General features: G+C 41.4%; 1 long non-coding RNA gene across 1 annotated transcript; it reads right to left on the reverse strand.

Annotated features, from left to right (window-relative positions):
* Positions 1-10,269: 10,269 nt before the first annotated feature.
* On the reverse strand, positions 10,270-17,563 carry LOC113943390. Its single transcript, XR_003526305.1, has 3 exons — positions 17,521-17,563; positions 17,160-17,434; positions 10,270-11,100 (listed from the first exon to the last, which is right to left on the reverse strand). It is a non-coding gene; the product is annotated as an uncharacterized LOC113943390 (long non-coding RNA).
* Between the last annotated feature and the right edge of the window lie 4,244 nt (positions 17,564-21,807).

A 21,807-nucleotide genomic window follows, 5' to 3' on the forward strand; every position in this document is an offset into this window, starting at 1 on the left:
CCCTGAGTACCAGCCCTGCTCAGTTGTTCCCAACAGCATCCACAGGAATGGACTTTTGGTTCTGTTTCTACTTGCTGGTTGATCTTTGTGTACTCAAGTGATGGCTGAGGAAGAATCAGAAGGCAATTTGTGGAGGTACAGCTGGTTTTGCCATTTTTGCAGTTGTCCATGGACAACCTGACAGGCTGCCAATGTGCTGTTTTGACTATGAATACTGTCTGTTTTGCCAGTACCCTCCTACTGCTTCCCAGCGCTCTTTCATCTGTCCAAGCCCTCTTCTTTCTGCTCTGCTACAGTTCCTGAAAGGGGAAAGTGCCTTTGCTCTGCGCTTGCTCGCTGCTTGGCACTGTGGTTCCCAGTGTGCAACAAAAGACTGCCAGATCCTGCAATAATAATATTAGCTAACTCTTACTGCTGCCATTGCTGGGGCAACAGAAGTTGCAGCCTAGGAGTCTTAACTCGACTGCTGTATTCTGTCATTAACAGAGACATAATAAGGCACATGGATTTGATACGCTTATCTGGTCCAAGAACCAGAGTGTCACTTGCCTTGACCAGGGTTTGTAGATGTCACAGCAGCACAAAGACATGGCAGAGGTAGCAATGCACGAAAGCATTCTTGAAGAGGAAGACAACTTTCTTTGAGGAAAAAGGGGGAGTTCCCTTACAATCTGCCTCAGATGCAAATGAGCAATGAAAAAGAAGGGAACATATTAAGGGAATGTCATTCGATCACAACTAAATGATGCACACCCCTGCCTGGATGGTATGACATTCCTCACTGATGTTAAATATTTGTATTCTTTCAGGTGTATATACCATCCAGCATTAGCAGTACTAGCAAAGAGAACATATGTCAGAAGCTGTTATGCTTAACACATATCTTTTGAATAAATCTACTCTGTGTCTTTGAAGAGACGCTGCATCTTGCTTTAATAGAGTAGGTATAAGCCCACTACAGACATGACAGTACTAACTACTTTGGTGATGAAAACAAGAAGTAATGGTTTTATCCCTTTTTCTTGTGAAGAGATAGAGCATTAAGGAATTCAACAAAGTTAATTTAAATTTAAGAAAATCAACTGGAAAAAATAATCAAAGGAAGTCAACAAAGGAGATAAATAGAGGAAAGGCATACCAGACTCCAGAAAAATCCAAAAGGTGCCCTGAGAAGTTTATGGCAGTACAGATTCCTTCATAACGTAGCCATAGTCTGAAAAAAACCCACAGTATTTCAGCCGTTTCCACTGCCGTCTTGGTGAAGGTTCTTCCTGTAAGTGTTTATAGGGAAACACTGGGGACAAACACATTTGAAGATAAATCCAGGATCTGTGCTTGTGTCTCTGATAACAAGGTTTGACCTTCAAAAATGCTAAACCTCATTTAGACCTGCTAGAGTAATCAGCACTGGAAAATGAGGTCAGTTCCCTCTACAATCAGTTGTGTCATAGGGTGCAAAAGCTAAGCTACTGCTTCTCTCTCACAAAGGTGTGTCCTGGAGTTTCATTGCATTTTACCTGGAAGAAAGGCAGCCATCAAAACAGAGTTTTATCCAAAATTAATGTTTATAACAATATACTCAGTGGAAGGCTCTCCTACCCTGAAATGTATGGAAAGGATTCTTTACATTTGAAGCATCCTGTTTAAGCGGTTTTTAAGTAAAAAATTTAACCATTTGCTGTATCATGCTGGTTAGGTACTATAGTAGCAGTTAGAGGGAAAGTGTTGAGTACCCCTATACCAGCTTAGCAATAATGTTTTTAGGGACGTGGTGAGAGGGCACAGTCAGAGATGTGAGTGTTTACTGCCAAGAGGGTGCCTTTTGGAGGGCAGTGGGAAGGGGATAGCAGATCATAGATGACATATGACTTCCTCCCAAAAACAAAAGAAAAACGAAAAATAACAGTGAAAGACCTTTGAAAAACATAATGCAGAAGGCAGGAGAGGAAGAGGATTTGGCTTGGCTTCTGGTATTTCAACTCTCTGCCTTGATATGAGATAGAGAAAAATTGTAAAGGCCTAAAAATTCCCGTAAGTTGAGAAAAAAACTTTACCCCAGTATAGTTATTAACATCTCTTTGTCATAAACTCAGTTCAATGCCCCATGTCTGCAATGGCAGCCAGTTCTTGCCACGGCCCAAAGGAGAAAGGAATAGGGACGCAACACTGCACAGAGGGTTCTGACACGGTAGAAGGTCAGGGTGCAATGCCCACTTTATTGAAGGAGAACAAGGTCTTATATAGGGTTAGGGTAAGGGGAGGTCTAGTAACCGAGGTGGAGCATGAGATTGACATCTCAGGAGAATATGGGATTGGGGAATGAGGGAAAGGTGGGAGGAACTTGGGAATATCTAGGGGAAGGGGACCAATGGGAGCTCACTCCGCACTGCGGCACCCATCGGCTAATCAGTGTGGGATGAACGGGAAAGCAGGAGTGGACAAGGTGGTAAACAATTTTTGATGGGAAAATGTGAGGGCAAGTCCAGACAAGACCTGAACAATACAAACCAAAGGGATTAACATAGGAATATACGTGGGGGTACATTGAACATGATACAAAACTGGGAAATAACATGAAAGTCCGTAAATTATTAGCTCCTTCAGGCTCTGTATAAGTCTCTCCAGGCTTTGAATCTCTCCCAATCACTTTGACGTTCCTCGTCAAGTTCTGGCTTTTTAACTTTTTAATGCTTCATGCTGGGCCCATCTTCCCTCTGGTCCAAACCCTATTCTAAAACCTACCCGTGGAGAAGAGGCACAGGTGGTGGCAGATGAGGTAGTATGGGGAAGAGCACACCCTGCCGGCCAGCCTTGCTCAGCCCACACCCACTCTGGCTATCACTAGAGCTATTAGAGCTTCCTATGGGTAGACTTAGGAACGAGCTTTGTATGCCTACAGATAATAAGTAGTGGTCAGTACAAACAGATACTTCCACATTAGATAATATTCAGGCCATCTCAGAAAAATGCAGTCTGAGACTTATGTCCAGGAGCACTGAAGAAATTAATGAGGAAAATATTAATGTCATTTAATTATACATCCTGTTGAATGTAAATTTCTGTTCAGTATATAAAGATTTAAAACTATCTTTAGTGAGTATAGGATCTAAATTAGAAGTGATGGTGCTGATATAATGATCTGATAAAATGAAAAATCTAAAATGTTTTATTTTTCTTGTCTTCAACAAGGACTTTCCTATATATTAATGTAGCTGCAGACCATGAGCCTTGTGCCACTTCAAGGACTTTCTTTACAGAAAAGGCTGGTTTATAACTCTCCACACAGAGAAATCAAGCAAAACCTTAAGGAAGCTGACAGTGCTTAGCGTACAAGCATAAAACAAGAGAGTGACAAAGCAGTAACTACTGAAGGTTAACAGGGGCTTAAGGGGACACTGGACAAATACCCAGGGAAAAACAAATAGTCAGAGGCCCATCTAAGTTAGGATGTCCCCCAGGCTGCAGTAGTTCAGGCTGAGAGAGTGCTTGGGGCAATATCATATGGCCTGACACTCCTTCATAGGCACTGCTCCCATTGATATTTTTTCAGCCTATCCTTAGCAAAAATAATTGTTTCCTCTCCTAATTTTCCCCCAAAAAGAACAGAAAATCAGAGGATTAAAGGAAACAAATTTGGGATTAAATCAAGGGATCTTAGCATGGAATAAGTTTCTGGTTAAAGACGTTCTCCTGCAATTGGAAGCCCCAGCTGAAAATGCTTCCTCGCTGTTTGGTAAAGAACCCTGAATCCACCACAGACAAGAATGGGAGCCCCATCTTTGGACTACAATTTCTTGTGTGATTCTTTCTGCTATTGTCTTCACAATGAACATCAAATGCCTTCAGTAAATTTTGCTGCAGAAGTGGCAAATTATGGTAACCCCAAAACCTTCTACTGGACATAAAAAACCCCTCCCTATCTGCCCTTCTGCTAGTAGTGATCCGATGCATCTGACTTCACAGAAACAGGTAATTCGAATGAAGTTTTTTATTTCCCCCTGTGAAACCACACCATGAGATTGCAGGCCCTCTGTGTTTTCCTTGCGTTGTCCAGGACAGGTGCTGTGATTACGTTGTCCATGTCTCTGGTCCCTAGGAGTCTGAGCAACAGATTTTATTAGAAGCACACTGGAAGACTGCAATGAAAGATTGCACTTCTGCAATTTAGACAGGCCTGTTAGAAAAGTAATTTATTTTTATTACCTTTGAGTTTTCCCACCTGTATTAGAAGTGACTACACGATATTTTGGTCAACTGGTTATGGCATCTCTACTTTCCCAGATTTTAATCCAGATTGGGTCAAATACACCTTGGAGAAAACCTTTCCTGTGATATAGCTGCTTTTACTTATGATGTTACCATAGTCCACTCATCCCATCTCACCAGTCTTCAGAGGAAGATCATGCCTCACTCTCATTGTTCATCCTCCCAACAGAACAACTGGTATGGACACTTGTAATTTTTTCTTTTAGATAGCTTGTTCTCAGACTCTTTCTCACTGCTGTCTTGAAATTGCCTCATAACTACCTCAATTGGTGTTTTCTGTGCCACACAGTTGTTTGTGTTTCTTTCAAGATGATGAAGTATTGTTTTTGATCATCTGTCATGCCTCGTGTCACAATATCCCTTTGGAAAAGAAGCCAGCTAGGTACACCTCAGTATCCTGAAGTGCATTTTGTATAAGTTACGGCTCTGCAATATCAACAGCATGTGATAAAACTTTCCAAAAGCTTCCAGTAATGTGTTTTTTAAAAGCTGATTGTTCATGGTCACCTTCTCTTTGAAGGTTTCCAATACTTGGACTAACTGAACGTATTTCTCGTGTACTTTTCACATGTATGTGGTCCTGCAAGACCCTGTTTCAGCGTGACCTTCAACACAGAAGACACCTATTGCCACTTCTGTTGTAGGTGTCTTTTCTGTCGCATTTTTCTGTACAGATTCCAAAGTTCTGGGGTAGGTAATTAGTCTCTGAGGTATGGGATAGTTGTGACACATTAAATTACCCATATAACTCATTAGTGTAATAGTAACCATGAACGTTTACTTTCACTGAAAGGCTCTAGGGGAAAGAAGCGTAGCTAGCTTAAGAGTGCTAGTAGTCTGTAAACCAACTGAATCCATTCAGTGTGGATTTGAGTTTCCTTAATTCTGCCTTCCCAAGGCCAGGTCACAGACATTATGTGGTCAGTGGCTTAGTGTCACCACTTCCAACTGCAGTTCTGCATCCCTGAAGGTTCACGGAAGACAGCGGGGATTTCTATCACGATTTTCATCAACGTTCCCCTAGCTATTGCATCTGTACTGCCAGAACATCATCTGCTATGATTCAACTTCCTAGAAATCTTGCTTATACATTTTTCTGGTAACACTGGAAGTTGTCCTTAGTTTTTATCTCAAAAGTCATTCTTTTCCATTTCTATCAATCTACTGACATCCCAAATATGGTGAAGTAGCTTCAATGTCATTTATTAATATCCATTGTTGGCACTGGCTGCCAACATGTTTTGCTGTTTTCAACTCAGTTTATATGTGTCCTTTTGAGGACCTTTGATGTTGAGCTCTTTTTAGTGCTTTGTTTGAAGCATTAAGGGTCTCTGGCAAATAGCTTGCCTGATTTCTAAGGAAGTATCATGCTACTCATCCAACGGTTGGCTTCTGTGACAATACAATCTGCTTTTCCACTCTCTTTGTGGCTCCCATTGCTAGTTGTTTTATTTGTGTAATGGAATTGATTTTCTAGGAGTCAGCTCCTATAATAACCAAGCTGTTTTATCTATGATCACATGTGAGAGGTCTGAAAGGCATTCTTGTCCATAAAAATCCCCCAAAACACAACAGTCATTTACTAACCTTCTGACTGCCTTGATGGAACAGATTTAGTTCCTTCTGCTATACCTTCAGTTTGCCACTTGTCTACGAGAAGAATATTTCTTTTGGATTTGAGTTTGCTAGGGTAATATATTATAATAAAAACAGAGATTTTTTTTCTCTTTTTCCTCTACCTGAGATCCCAGTCTTTCTCTTTCTGTGTACTCTGCTTTTGAGAAGAAACTGTGGGAGCTGGACCTTTTTAGTCTAGAGAAGAGAAAACTGAGAGGGGATCTCATTACTGCATATAAATATCTCAAGGGCAGGTGCCAAGAGGATGGTGCCAGACCCTTTTCAGTGGTGCCCAGCAACAGGACAAGGAGCAATGGCCACAAACTAAAGCATAAGAAGTTCCATTCAATATGAGGAAGAACTTCTTTACATTGAGGGTGGCAGAGCACTGGAACAGGCTACCCAGGGAGGTTGTGGAGTCTCTGTCTCTGGAGACATTCAGAACCCACCTGGACATGTTCCTGGGTAACCTGCTCTAGGTGACCCTGCCTTGGCAGGGGGGCTGGACTAGATGGTCTCCAGAGGACCTTTCCAACCCTAATTATTCTGTGGTTCTAGTTTACCCTTAGTTTTGACCCTTTTCTTGGATCTGCTAGCACACCAAGTTCTACAGACATCTTCCGCTCATTTTTGTGTTTTGTGGTTTGTAGTTTCTTTTGTGCTGCACTGAGCTCTCGTATGTGCAAGTCTTCACTCCTTGGACCCCTGCTTGTTTCTGTGGTTGTCTTCCTTTGTTTTCCTTTTTTGTACACTTCTCCTCATAGCATTCAGAGCGTTCTCTCCGCAGTTTGTATCCACTGTATTGGGGCATGCTTTCCCTGTTTACATATACTACAATGCCATTATGTTTTCTGGCAGAAGCCTCTTTGCCTATCCTGTCTTTGCTCTGTCTTAATGGAAGATTGTTCACTAAACTTGCCCAAGTCTTTGTGGAGTTATATGGCTACTTGAGTCATTTTTCTTTGACCGTTCTGGTCATGAATCTAGATTCAATTTTTATAGTTGCTCTTTGCTTAAGTCAGTCTTTTTTCCTGCGTTATGATTTGATTTGTCTTTTGTTCTCTTTCTCGGTGAGTACTCACACTCAAAAGAGTGATTATTGGTTTATGTCTTTGAAGAGTTGGTTGTCTTTTTTGAGGATTTTTAGGATCTTGGATGGAGCCTCCTAATCTGTCATTGCTGGATGCAACTGATGCAGGTGATGGCCTGCATTATGACCATGCTAATACTGTAGCTAGTTCTGAATTTCGCTTTTTTTTTTTTTTAAGCTAACCTCTTGCAATCTTCTAGTTGTTCCATCCCTTTTAAAGAGCATCTGCTTGGAAACAGGATATTGGTCACAACCACAAGAGTGTATTCGTTGTTTGAGGAGGATTGCTTTCAATGTTGGGAGCGCTTTGGAGCGTTTTTCCTGTCCCTGATTTATGTACTCTATTGGGAAGCCTTCTATCATTGTCAGCTGTACTTTCCCAAAAAATGGATATACCTAAGTAAAGACCACAGATCGCCTTCTCCTTCACCTGAGGGACTGAGTGTCAAATTGCTATAGCTTTATAAAGGGATGGATAATGACTGCACCATCTTCTCTTAGGACAAAATCTATAGGGAAAATTACAGGTGTTGTTACAAAAACCAATATGGTCCAACCTGCTCAAAACTGGGTTCTTTTATACTGTCAATATTTAACAATGCCTCACAAGAAGACAGTTTTGCCTCTTTGCTACAGTATTGTCCATGTACAAGCTGTTTCCATGGTCTGTATTACAAATACTGGAGACAATATGCCACAACAGATTTATCTATAGTGTTCTGTTAAAAGTAATATGCATTATGCTTAAAAATATGCTAAAAATAATAAAAAAACCAGTATAAAGTGCATCTGTCTGGCAAAAGCCAGTGAGCCTTCTGTAAGAAATGCTTCCCATTTTGAAAATTGTTCATTCCCAGTGCAAAAATATGTTTTACAGAAATTCTTTCCCAAATATCTGTGATAAAACATGTTGCAATTAGAGTGATGTACTCATATTCACATATGATTGTACTGGTTTAAAAGTTAACCAGCAGGGGAAACCAACCCAACTCAAAAGAGAGATTACAAATCAGAATAACAATTTATTAAAATAATACAATAAGTACGACTACACGGACAAGCAACCGGCCCTATGTACAACCTGGCACCCCAGGGCACAAACAAAGTGGTGCTCCCTGGGGCCCCCGTGAGTCCAAAGCAAAGGGAGAGGGGAAAAAGAAACCTGCTGGTGGGAGAGCTGCTGCAGTCCGACCAAAGTGGTGATTGCAGTTCAGTTGAGGGTGGTGGTCTCAGTCTGGCTGAGAGCGGTGAGCTGCAGTCCTCCTCTGGATCCCACGAGAGGTGGAAAGGTTCTGAAACTCCAGGTTTATATATTCTCCAGCTCAGGCAGCAATGCTTAGTCCCTCCCTCAGAGCGGGGAATTCCATAAAAGGATGCTCAATCCTTCTCTCAGAGTGGGGAATTCCATAAAAGGGTGTGAGGGTGCTCAGTCAGGGAATTCCACAAAAGGGCATGAGGACAGGAGCATGGGGGGGGGGGGGGGGGGGCCCCCCGCCGGCCCCTACTGACAACAGTTTCTGGGAAATGGCATGGAGGGCTATAGAATACACCATTTTGGGCTACACCCATCCAATGATGAATCGGTCCCAGCTGTTCTAACTAGGACAATGATGTAGTCATATTCCACGCAGGGAATTCCTCCTCCCTTTCGTCTGGGTAGCAAAATGTTAAGGTTGTCATGCTGCTACGCGTATGTGATGTGACATTCCTAAACTGCAGGGTTTAAGTAACTATTTAAAAACATGCAATTCCTCCTGCTTTGGCCCTGAACCCAGGGTGCTGCTGGTCCACTAAGGCAGCAGGCTCGGGGATGTGAAGAAATAAGACAGGATTTATGGAATGAACAACTCAACAGAGCCTCTCGAAGGAACACTTTGCTCTTTTGCCTGTCTGAAACCTCCAAATACCGGGAGTCTCTCATGTGCTCTTCACACAACTTTTCTGATAGCACACATTTTCTTCTTGATCTGTTGCCTAAAAGACTGAGGAGGAAAAAGACTCCAGGCCAATTTATTATAGAGATATGATAAGAAGAGCAGAAGCTTTAATGAGTGCTTGGTCCACAGGAATACAAACCACTGCATGCACGTTCAGACACAGGTTCTACGATTTTATAATGATGTCCATCCAACCCCCTTTGACCAGTCCCCAGTCCCCAGTCCCATTCCGGCCCCAGGCACACCCCCTCAGGAATTGAGTCTGGGGGAGTTTGGGACCCCTCTTTCATCATCTTCATCCTCCTTGGAGCACATTGAGTCCTTAGAGGCCCTCCAAAGTTCCGGACTAGAAGGTCACTTTTGCCCATGTTTACATCTCCTGGTGCAGATGTTAAGGTGTTTTCTGCAATTCCGCCTTGAAAAGAAGACTAAACAGCTAATGGAATTTTGAGGGATTGATATGGGACGGGGTTTGGTATGTGCAACCGTTAAGTTACTGCTGCTACTTTTACTGGAAAATACTGGTAAGAGACATAATACAGTGAGACAGTAAAAGAATGCATGTTAATCACGCTGGTAGAAACCTCAGTGTGGAAATGATACCCGAGTTATGTGCTGCTGTAGTTACTTCTACTGGAAACACCGATACATTAAAATCTACATCCACTACATATCTACTTCTAAAATGTATAAAAACTAAAAAAAAAAACAAACAAACAAAAAAAAAAAAAAAACCACAACTCTGAGGCATCAGTCTGAACTTCTTGGCTTCTGACAGCAGCCCTAGCCTTTCAGATAAACGCGACTGTAATCTGGTGTAACCTTGCTGGTTTCTAGTGAACCAACTCCCTTGGGCAGGCTTCCTACACAGCACCAGAGGCTAGTGAGCATATAAACAGGTTTGTGGGAGTCTGCAGTGTACAGCTACCCACCACAACAGAGAGGTTTCCTGTGTTGGCTAGTACTTGGTTTAAATTAATGTTATTTCCATTATTTGTGTCATGACACTGTCAGCATGACTGCTCATGAAGTAGAAGGTAGAACAGCTTCCCACCAACCTCCATCATCCTTATCAGAGAAAGAGGTACATGATGGAAGAAACCTTACTTAGCCCCCTAACACTGTTTAGTTTGTGCTGGAGACTCTTGACATTCACCCTATGCTCAACACGAGGAAAAAGCACATTGATATTCAGGACATTCCTGTGCCTGTAAAATATTTCATATAGTCTATAGCCTAGACTGCAAACACCGGGCAAATTTTAATAATATCTCTACTGCTTTTAGATACTGATCCCTCAAACTACGTTGTGAAGAAAATAACAATTACTGTAAAGAGTATTGGAAATTACATTCTGTGTGCATTCTGCATGGGAATAGGTGAGAATGCTCTGGAGGAACAGAGCCAGTAAGAGCAGTACTGAAAGTAGATAAGGTCAGACCAGTTCTGGTAATAATGGCTAATTAGTAAATCATCAATGGACTTTTTCAATAACATAGGCTCCATCGCATCAGAAAAAGGAAAGACAGAGTGTACCAAGCACCAGAGCAGTTGGAAAAACCCTGAAGGGATGAAGTCAGCACACTGAAGAACTACCTTACTTAACCATTGAAGGCCTGCATATGAGACCAATCTAAGAAACTTACAGTTTTATTCAAACAGCTTTTTTTTCACTGCTGGAGACCAAAAAGACTGCACGGAAAAGGAGAAACCTCACGAAAAGGCCACAGCTGATCTTAGACTAGGGTTTAGATGGAAAGCTAATGTTCCAGAAAAAGCTATAGCTTCACTTTAAAAAGATTTTCAAGACAGAAGTGAAAGGTCATTTAAGTGTTTGGAAATGAAAGTATACCATATTATGTTGGACTGAAGAGGAGGAATATTAATGTCATTGTCTGGACAAAGATGAAGTTCATATCAGATTTGGAAACAAACATTTTTGAGACTAAAAATGTAGCACAATAGGATTATTTCCAACAAAAGTAAAAGTGAACAAAGGAATAATCAACAAGTGTATATCATTCATGTTTTCCTTTTTGCATGTCAACAAATCCAACTTTTCACAGTGAGAAAGAGTAGGACTGAAAATAACAACATTTCTTTTGCTTTAGAATGCAGTGGAATTTTTATGAAGGCCTTGAATGTAAGTCCTCCCTGTAGGAGCTGAGATGTAGCTTCTTAGACCTGTGGCTGTAAAGCAAGAATAAAAGACAATATTTAGTCATCTGTTAAGTGGTTATTTTTCAGCACCAATGGGATAGAGACCACAGTGAGGAGAGGCTGATTGCCTTGTGATACTGACTGTTGAGAGCACTTCAGCACTGCAGACATGAGGGTGGTACACAGCACCATGAAGAGATTGTGCTGTAATATTTCTAGCCCAGAGACAAGGGTGACTCTTCTTACCCTTCACGTCATTGCCAATGGCATGATAGTTACAGGTTCTGCTTCCGGATCAGGATCCCCATGACCCAGCAAAGCTCTGTTCTAATGGATAGCAAAAGACTGTTCCTTCTCTTCAGAATTTCCATTTCTTTTTCATTAGAAATGCAAGCTAGAAAATCCTGAAGTTTAGGGAGGTCAGAATGAGTGAAGAGGTGAGAATGACATGGTGACATTATGTAGGGTAAAACCAGCTCAGTATGAACAGGTGGGAGTGATGGGATTTGAAGACATCCTTTTTCACAGATCTGTCATTGTAGGGGTTGTTTTGCTTTAATTAACACCTAGGTAACATCACTTATTAATTAACAGATGAAATAAGGAAGCATTTGTTAAAAAAAGAGTTTTCGTGCATTTCCACTCAAACTGCTAAAAGCTCCTGACACTCCCTCTTCTACTCCAGCAAACCCAGAAGACCAGAATGCAACTTCCAGTACATTTAGTGCAGACCTTTTTTCTGGCTGCCTCCTGGTTCTTCTCCTCCTCTACCTACCTATAATGATGCTACAAAACATGGCCTCTCCCCCAAAAGTGATAGGGCACCTCAGACCAATCTAAATCAAACAGATGTTATTTACACCAGTCTTGGTGTGCATTTTTTGTTATAAAATGGGAAATGATCAGACCCATATTTAACAGAGAAACATGAATTTGGAGGGATTATTTGACAGTATTGATTTGATGTTGGTCGATGGCAGAGTTGACAGGAAGGAGTTTTTTTGATTAAAGATTTTCAGGGAAAAACTGAGGATTTATTGACTTAGCAGTCTACGCTGTTCTTTCAAACAACTAGTGTGAAGGAAAATTGTCATTCCCATATTGCAAAGCAGCAAGCCAAGATCTTGATGAGAGAGGCTTTCTTTCTTACAGGCCATCAGGGATGAGGATATTTGTCGGGGTAGCAGTTGACATAGCCAGCTACAGGGTCTTGCCTTTGATATGTAGTCCACTCTGGATCCATAGGCTTTCCAGTTGTAAGCACCTCCTGTCCTTGGGCCCTTCTGAGGAGGTGCTCAGCAGCAGGTGAAAGAAGGTGATGTGGTGATCACTCTCCCTTCCTTCTTTCCACACATTCTTTGTATTCAGTAAGCTCAGAGTATGTGTGTGACAAAGAGCTGCAAAGTGAACTGAGTAGGAGGATGTAAATTTTGTGAATTCCAGTAAGATTTAGTCATGACTTTCTCCCTGGACAACACTATCATTTGCTTGTCTACCTACCAGCAAAAATATGTTCAAATTTATTGGAAAATCAGGTGCAGAAGAACATACCCTGTCAAATGACAAGCTGGGAGCAATAGCAGTACCTGACAGTTGAGTTCTGATGATTACAGAGACATTTAGGCTACATCTATGCAGCCTTTATGATCCGTGAAGGGAGCCTCCCATCAGCTGGTGAGGAATGACTCATGTTAACGCTCTCCCTGGAGCAGAGAGACTGCAGCAAAACTCAGAACAAACCTTGTCAGGGTCGCAGTCGCAGAGCCCTTCATATTCATTCACCAATGTGCCCGTGAGCTTCACTCCTCATCCGTGCTGCACTCTGTGTAGAGCCACAACAGAGCACACCAAAAAGAGGCAGCACACCTTCATCCTTGCTCCCCAGCAAAGCTAATGTTTGACCATTTCCTGCCTCACTTGCATCCACAACTTCTTGGAACATGATGGCAGAACCCTTTCACTGGGATGGCCTCAGACTGGGATGGCTCAACTGAGATGGGACAGGCCTGGATGAGGAGTACCACCATATTGGGCGTAGCTCTAGCTTCCACATCTGCAAACCTCACCTGCTTTTAGCTATCCCTAACACAGCCACACTTGCTAAAAAACCCTCAGTTTTGATTGCAACCTCTGGTTGTCTTTCCCCTGTATAGGGAAGGTTTGGGGTTGTGTACACCAGTGTCTGTTACTGTTGGGACTAACCATGTGAGATTGCCAGCCTAGGATGCAAAATTTAGTAGGATGGAAGGCCACCTCTAAGGTGCCTGGCTGGGAACTGGGAGTTTGATTGAAGCAACACGTTTAAAAGTCACTCCCACAGAAAAGGCATCACACTTAATGGAGCATTAATGGATATAAGACTTAATGGATATAAAGATTGAAAAAATACATTGTGGTCACACAGGTGATAGATGTTTATGATGCTACTCTGGCACAGTCAGGGTTTTTGGGGAGGGGTTGCTGATAAGCTCCATGTCCATGCTGCAGTCACTGGACCATAGCAGGAGAGTGCTAAATGGTTTATACAAGCTCAGTCACAAGGACCATTCAGGAAAACTGCCTCTCAGATGGGAGGCAAGTGCCTATTGTCATCTATGCATGTGTAGCTGTCCTAGCAACAAATAACCCCCAAGCCTGGCTCACCCAGCATCAATTAATTTGCACCCAGAGATTTGATCACTCTCTGTAACACCATCTCATCAGAGTCATGAGGGATAAGGATCCAGTGGTGAGGTGGCCATTCCTCTAGTTCCTCATCTTTAGTGCTGAGGACATGGGGATGGCAACTGGGCTTCCTGATCTATTGGGCTCAAGACAGTGCCCAAGGCTCTGACAGGAGGGACATTGAACACAGTTCTGGAAAGGTGGGACAGTGAAGACCTCCTCACCACAGACTCAGTACTGCTTGCATATTTATGTAAAGATGTACCAAACCTTTCGGTGGCATCTCTGGTCTTGGAAAATGCTTAATTAAACTTCTGGAATACAAGTTAGTTGTCGCAGCTTAGCACAGTAGTCGTACTTTGTTGTGCCAAGCTGGCTGTACCATCTTCTGGGAGCTGCCTGGGATGCCTTTGATCTCTTCAGCCTAAGCTTGTCCTTCTGTGCCCCTGCAACATGCTTGCTGTTGTTAGGGTATCAGTTTAAGATAAGACAGATGCATTTAAAAGAAAGAGTCTTGACAACCTGCAAGAATAGTGTTTCTGTCTCAGGAAAGCAGCACTGTGTCATTCATGCATGGGATGTGGGGGAGCCCATGGTAGGTAGGTGGGTAGGTAGATAGTGTTGAAAGACTGGCAAGCTGAGCAATGAACCCTTGTACAGCTTCCCATCCTCATTGGCTGTGTGGAACAGATCCTGAAGAGAAGTTCTCACCCTACCAAAAAAGACTGAGAAAATTGGAGCTGTTCAGCCTGGAGAAGAGAATGTTTTGTGGAGACCTCATAAAAACCCTTCAGTATCTGAAGGGGGTATATGGGGAAGCCAGAAAGGGACTCTTACGTAGTGAAAGGACAAGGAGTAATGGATACAGGTTGAAAGAGGGGGAAATTAGATTAGATATTAGAAAGAAATTTTTCACTGTGAGAGTTGTTAAATGCTGGAACAGGTTACCCAGTGAGGCCGATGCCCTAATCCTGGCAGTGTTCAAACCTAGGTTCACTTGAGCAACCTGATCTAGTGGGAGGTGTCCCTGTCTATGGGACTAGATGATTTTTAAGGTCCATTCCAATCCCTTAACATTTTGTGATTATATTCATCAACTCTGGGTTTCCTCTGGAGAGGAATTAGTTGGTCCACGCCTCAAAGAGGGTCAGTAGCCAGCTAGCATAATGGCAGTGCTGGAGGGACCAAGGTCCATAGGAACCCATGGAGAAATGCCTCTGGTATCCTTCATTCTCCTTGAAAATACAGAGTCCCCAGTCCCTCACAAGCTAATGCCTTTATTGGGAAAAAAGTTTAGCTATTCTTGCTTTGAACATATATGTGTGATGAATGGGATGGAAATATTCCTCAAGACAATGTATATATATGGTCTTCTTGTCCTGGGAAGTCAGTAAAAAGCTGCCCCACTCTGTGTTCAGCCAGGAATTTCCAGGATGAGAGCTTTCCTTTTCCTGGCTCTCTAATGAGTCTGCTCCATGAGTTCATGATTTCCTCCCTTACTCATCTTGATTCCTGCTCTTTTGGAACCAAAGGTGCTCATTAACCTCCTCTGCACTTCCAGGTGGTGCTGGGGAGGTTCAGCAGAACTACTGCTTAACCACCTAACTGTTCAGGCTTTCTGGAACTTGATTAAATTTCAAAAAATCCAGGTGGTTGACATAACGTGACTAAACATGACACTAGCCACAGACTCTCCTGGGGCCGCTTCCCATCCCCTGCTCTTTACTTTCCTGTAATCCCCTATCTAATTTCTTCCCATTGTTTCACTCACAGCATTGAGAGCTGCTCAGTAGCTGTACCTGAAGGCTATCCAATGCTACACAGCAAGCTGCCTTTCTCCCATGATGATTAAAACAGGCTCCTGCCCTCAATGAGCCATTTTCTGATGCTATACTCTTGGCTGTATTTGTTATATTGGAGGATATTGTTCAGAACCACAAACTGTATGTGCCAACCACTACATTTTAAAACAAAGTAAGTACAAGATATTCAAATGTTAGAACAGTATCTTTTTTTTAAGAAAAACCTACCTGGAAAATTTTACTTCTTAAGGGACTTGTAGTAAAACTCAGCTGCTGGGTGGGAAGTGCAGATGGAATTTTCTGAGTCATTACTGAGATAGTTTAGCATATGTATCAGAGCACTTTATCATATAAAAGAGAGATAAAACTGAGATCTTGGTCATATGTTACTTGTTAGTTTTGATTTTTAAATTATAAATATTTTTCTTGTGTGAAGTGAGTAGGTTTTTTTTAATTGCTTTCCCCTTGTTTCTGGCAGAACCCACATCTTAGCCTAGGTTGATAAGAAATAAGATAAGGGAAGTATTGCATGCAACACCATTGCTACCTGCAGCAGGCACCTTAACAACTTTCACCAGAGGAAGGATACTAAGGCAGCAATGCTGTTCTCTGGTGCATGGTGCACCAGAGGAGATACTGCATTACTGCAGTCACTGTGAAAGTGGCAAATGCTATTTTAATGATGCCCAGCTTAGTGGTTTCCCAAATCAATATCTTGATGGTTAAACTTATATTACTGAGGACATATGTATGATGTCACTGAGCTGAGAGAGGGTAATCTCTCTGTCAAAAGGCTTCAGACGTACAAATTCAACTGCAATACAGGGAAGACACATGTATCTAGATAATGCTAGAAAACAGTAACAAAGTAGAGATAGCTAAATACCCTTTTAGGCGAAGTTCCTTCTGCTACTTTTGAGCTTAAGTTGTAAAAGGTCACACTATCACTAATTGAATTGCTTTGTATTGTTCCAATCTACATAATGTACTGTTTACAAATACAGCATCATCCTAAGCACTTTGTGCCATGAGGGCAAACATTCAAATTGTGCTCTTTATTTTACTTGTACATTTTGTAATTAGGAAATTTTGATATCAGAAAATTGTTGGTCCATTTACAGCTTTACGCTCCTATGAATGGACTGCTTGTTACTGTATCATCATTTTACAATCTTTTATTTGTAAAATATGAAACTTGGATAAAAATTAAACAAACAAAAACCCTAAGCAAAGACACATCAAAACAAAAATCAAACACACAAAAACAACAAACAAAAAACAACCAACCAACCAACCAACCCAGACAGAAGGGGGGAAGGAGGGAGGAAGAAACCCAAAATATTCAGTCATGAAATTCACAGCACACAAATCTTGTGGATTTTTAAGAATAAGCAATTTTGTTAGGAAACATGAGAAGGTATAAATTAATATATAGAGAACTGTTTCTTAATTGCATTTTTATACGTTTATTGGCTGAATGGTGACTGGCTGGAAATGACAGTGTTATAGGTTATAAATCTGAGAGAGAAATTTTTTCTTTCCCTGCTTCCCTGTAAGAGAAACAGAGTTTCAAATAGGGAAGGGAGAAGGGAGGTAATTAGCCCTACAAAGGAATTAGCTCACCAGACTGCATTCCTCGCTGATGGACCATCAGAGAGGCGGGGGGAGAGAGGAGAGGCTGGCTCTGTTCTGAGGGGAGAGAGGCAGCCCGCGGAGTTCACTCTCTCAGATGGAGACAGGGGGTCTGCATGCAGGCATTTGGAGAGAAGGCCTGGAAGCCTGTTTGTCTGGCTTCCCGTCTTGTTCAGCCCGGACTGCTGGCTTCAACTTGCCTGCGAGCTGTTTTTTTGTCTTCAGCCCGGACCTGCTGTGCTTTCATTGGAGAGTCTCTGTGCTCGCTGGGAGAAAAGGAGGAGCTTTTTGGGGCGCCATCAACTGAGAACCACAGCGAGTCCTATTGGGGGGGTGAACTGTTTTTCCTTACCCCTTCCTCCCACTGAAGGAAGGGTCCCCCATTTCCTTCTCGGCTTCTCCCGTGGTCCAGGATCGCCCCCCCCCCCCCCCCCCCCCCCGCCCACCGGACCCCTCTCCCCACACCCCTCTCCCCACGTGGTGACCACTGGAGCCCAACAGCGCTCCCTGCCGGCCACGACAGAGAACTGCAGGCCACGATTAGGGCTGCTCTAAAGGACAGAGAAGTATTCATCATGACCTTTTTTTTTCTCCTAGGACCACTGTGTAGGGGTTTTTTTGTGTTCTGTTACTGTTTTTGCTAACATACATATATCTTTTAATAAAAGGTGGATATTTCTTCTGATTTTTTTCCACGCTTCCTCGATTAAAGCCCCTTAATTTTGAATTTACAATTACTGAGAGAGAGGAGTTTGGTCTATCTCATAACTCATCCTCTTTAGCAAACATTCTAATCTCCTCAGACTGAGACACACAGCAAGGCCACTACAGCTCTAACATACAGGATGCAGTAGATATTGTCCTTGGCTCACTGAATTTGGTAGTATTTTGCAACAATACTCTTTGCAAAAAAAATCATCGTCTACAGGGTTAAGTTACAAACAACTGGCAGTAGAATCCAGATAAGTGTCCAGGTGGACTTCTCTAACATTTTTCGTATGCAAGCTTTTTAAAAGAGAAATTAGGAAACACTATTTCATACTGTCTAGTGAACTCATCAGGTACAACTGATAAAAAGCTCTGAGGCTTTTTGTCTAAAAGATTTTGAAAATGTCATTTTTTTCCCATAAAATGCTTAAATTCTAGGAAAGTTCAGCAGGGTGAAAACAGTTTCAAAAAAAATTTTATAATCTTTCAAATAACATTTTCAAGATAAAATTTGTTTGGAATGCAATTATCTTGTTAACTGAAGATTTTAAAACTTTTATTGCTTTACTTCTATATTTCTTCACAAGTCACTAGTTGTATATACATACTCCTATGCAACAAAGCACATATGCAAAGAAAAGATACACGATTTAGAAAGAAATAAAGATTATAACAAACATATTTAAGTTAGAATTCACATGTTAGAGGAAATTTGAACATGTATTTCTGAACAGTAAGGAAAATAAATTTTTTTGCGTAAGTTTCTAAGAAGAAGCAGCTGAATTTCCATCAATCTCAGTTAAGCTGCAGTTCCCAGAGGTCAGGACATTCACTGGCTCTTGCTTTGCTAGCATCACAAGCTCACACAGAGGAAAAGAGAATGTCTGAAATCTTGTTAGTGTTTGAAAATTCATGTATATTCAGTTACCTCTGACTTTCTCACTCTCTTTCCACAAGCACTCCTGTGCTTTAGCTTTTAGTGTCATGCATACTGAGGAACCAGATGGTCACCCTTATCACCACTCACTTCTCTGCAAATGTTAGAATGGCCAGTTAGAACTGAAATACTTGCGAATAGGGAAATCATCTGAAAAGCTGTGTTTCTTAGGACTCAGAAGGATTTTCTGTAGATCTGATGGCTTTATGCAATTGGCATACTTTGTGAGTGGTCTGGTCCTCACAAAACGGTGTATGGGTTTGTGGGGCAGTGACAAAATGATGGCTAATGTGAGCTGAGTGAGGGTGGGTTACAGGCAATAAATCTCTGTAGGGAAATTTGGCACATATGTACCTGGCAGGTCTACTGTAATTATGATTAAATAAAGAAAAAATCACCAAAATATTTAATCTGTAAGATATTTACAGGAAGGGAAAATCTGAAAAATCCTTTTCTTTCTCCCCCACAGCCCCAGTACATTTCAACAATCAAAGGGAGAAGAAATATTTTCATTGAAATAAAATATTCACAGCTTGAACGATCTGTTCTTGCTGTATATTTGAAATTTAGATTCTCTCCTCTGAAATTACTGGATTAAAAAGTGGACCACCATGTATAAACTATTTTTGATGTTAACAGTTTTGCAATGCTAAATAAGCCTACCGATTACTCCCTGGACAAAATAGCTGAAAGTAGTTTTCCACAGGTTTCAGTACTTGCTGTCTGCTCCATTATATATCATTGCATGAAGTAATATGACTTCTGAGATCTTGATGTGTCAATAACCACATGTAGGAAAAAACCCACCACCACTACATAGATGGTTCCTGGCCAACAGCAAAAATCCCAGATACCCAGACACTCTGTCACTCCCTTCTCCAACAAGATGGGGAGAGAACAGAGGGTGAGGAGACTCATGGATTGAGATAATGGCTTTTTATTAGGGAAAGCAAAAGCCCTGTGGATAGCAAAGCAAAAAGAGGAATTCATTCACTGCTTCCCATTGGCAGATGGATGTCCTACCACTTCCTGCAAAGCAGGGCTTCAGCAGGTGTAAGGGCTGGGAGGAGACCAACATCATAACCACAAACAGTGTCTCCAGCAGCTATGATGGCTCTGTAGGCAGGATTTATTTAAATCTATTGTAAACCGGTCAGCTGTCCTGGCAAGTGTGGCATAGGATGGAGATAAAGCCATCAGACAAACCGTACTTTTCTGGAACACTTTTCCATATTGGAAGCAGACATATTGGAAAAGTAAAAGTTACCCTAACTGATGTGGACTAGTTAGGGTAGACTAAATAGACTAAGTCATGCTATGGAAAACACTCCCACAAGAGTTTGCAAATGGTCACAGCATTATCCATTTCAGCGATTTTATTCCTCATAATTATTTGGGGCAGTGCAAATACAAAATGCCTACCTACTCTGCCTTGTTCATACTCCATCCCCAAAGGCAGAAACCACTGGTCAATAACCAGACAACAAGCAGAAATTGCAAGAGTGACCCTGGTTTTTTTGCTTCTCACCTGACAAAAGTTATTTTAAATATTCAGGATGGCCCTATATGGCATGATAAGAAGGGGTTAAATGCAGCGTACATTTGTTTGAAATACTCTCCCAGGTTAGAGAGCTAAACTGTAAAGCTGAAAGTTTAGTGCCCATTGTTTCCTGACACCATCTGGTAGTCAGTGTTTGACTCCTGACTGCAAGCATCATTATTCAAGGGGTATTTTTAATATACTTGCTCTCCGATTCAGCTTACTCTATGAACCATACCTATACTTTGTTCCTTACTGCATTTAGAATGTTCGAGATAATAATAGTGTTTCATCTAGGAAAGACTGCTGGATTTTTCCTCTAAAATAAGATACTTGCCAATTATCAAGTTTAAAAGGCTATTAGAGCTAAGTAACAAATAAATGGAGAATTTTGTTTGCCTCTGTCTCAACACCAAAAGCACTGGAGCATTGCAAGAAAATAAGCTACTAATCAATCTGTCCAGCTGTTCCCAGTTAGCAGTGGGTTCACAACAGGTTTCAAACCACAAATCTCAAATATAATGACGTTTAGGTGTCAACTTAACCCATTCTTTATGTTTTGCTGCCATGTTTGCCACTCCTCAGCCAAAAACTCAGACTCAAACTTTATCAGATATCAAGAATGGTATAGATAGAATTGTTCATCATAGAATTGTTCAAATTTTCTTTATCCCAGGCAAGATTCAAGGGTAGGGTTACGACTGAACTGAGAAGAAAAGCAAGGAAGATCAGGTGACGTTTGCATACCCCTACAGACTAATTCTGCTTCTTAGCAAGTGCGTCAGGAAAGAAGACACTGAAAAAACTCAAATCTATTGGTAGAAACTTGTTTCATCTGCTGTTGCAGACTTTAAGCCTTAATTTTCATGATAAGTTACATGAAATTTTAATAGCTGTGGAGTGTCTTTATAAATGTACTTTGCTACACCTGGACTTCATACTGTAGGTAGAATTGGAGATTAAAGCCCATCAAGAGTTATTTTTGCTCTTCACGGGAAGAAAATACAAAAAATTACATTGAAGAAGATAATTTGCTTGAAGAATCGGTATCATGTTTGTTAAAAAACCTGAAGAAACAGAACTTACTAAAAGAATTTCAGTTAATGCAATTAGGTAGCATGACCTTAAGCAGGAACCAAGGAGTAAGATGAATTTAAAGATCTTGATAAAAAAATGGTTAGCAAGTAGCTGCTAAGTTGGCAAAAAGAATAGTAGAGAAAAAAAACCTCACACACACAAAGCAAAAGAAAAAAAAAGCAACCAAAAAAAACCCAAACCAAAACCAAAAAGGTGCCCAAGTTGTGATCTGCACAAGCCTTGATCCAAAGAATTAATGAAACAAGAAATCAATGAAACTACAAAGAGTTGAGTAAATGCCTCAGTCAAGAAAGTTATAGTAGTCATTACTCATCAACTTTCTTTCAACAAAAAAAGACAATAGCCTGCTAATAACC

The sequence above is a fragment of the Corapipo altera genome, unplaced genomic scaffold, assembly GCF_003945725.1.
Source record: "Corapipo altera isolate COAL_440 unplaced genomic scaffold, ASM394572v1 61411, whole genome shotgun sequence".
In the NCBI taxonomy this organism is placed as follows: domain Eukaryota; kingdom Metazoa; phylum Chordata; class Aves; order Passeriformes; family Pipridae; genus Corapipo; species Corapipo altera.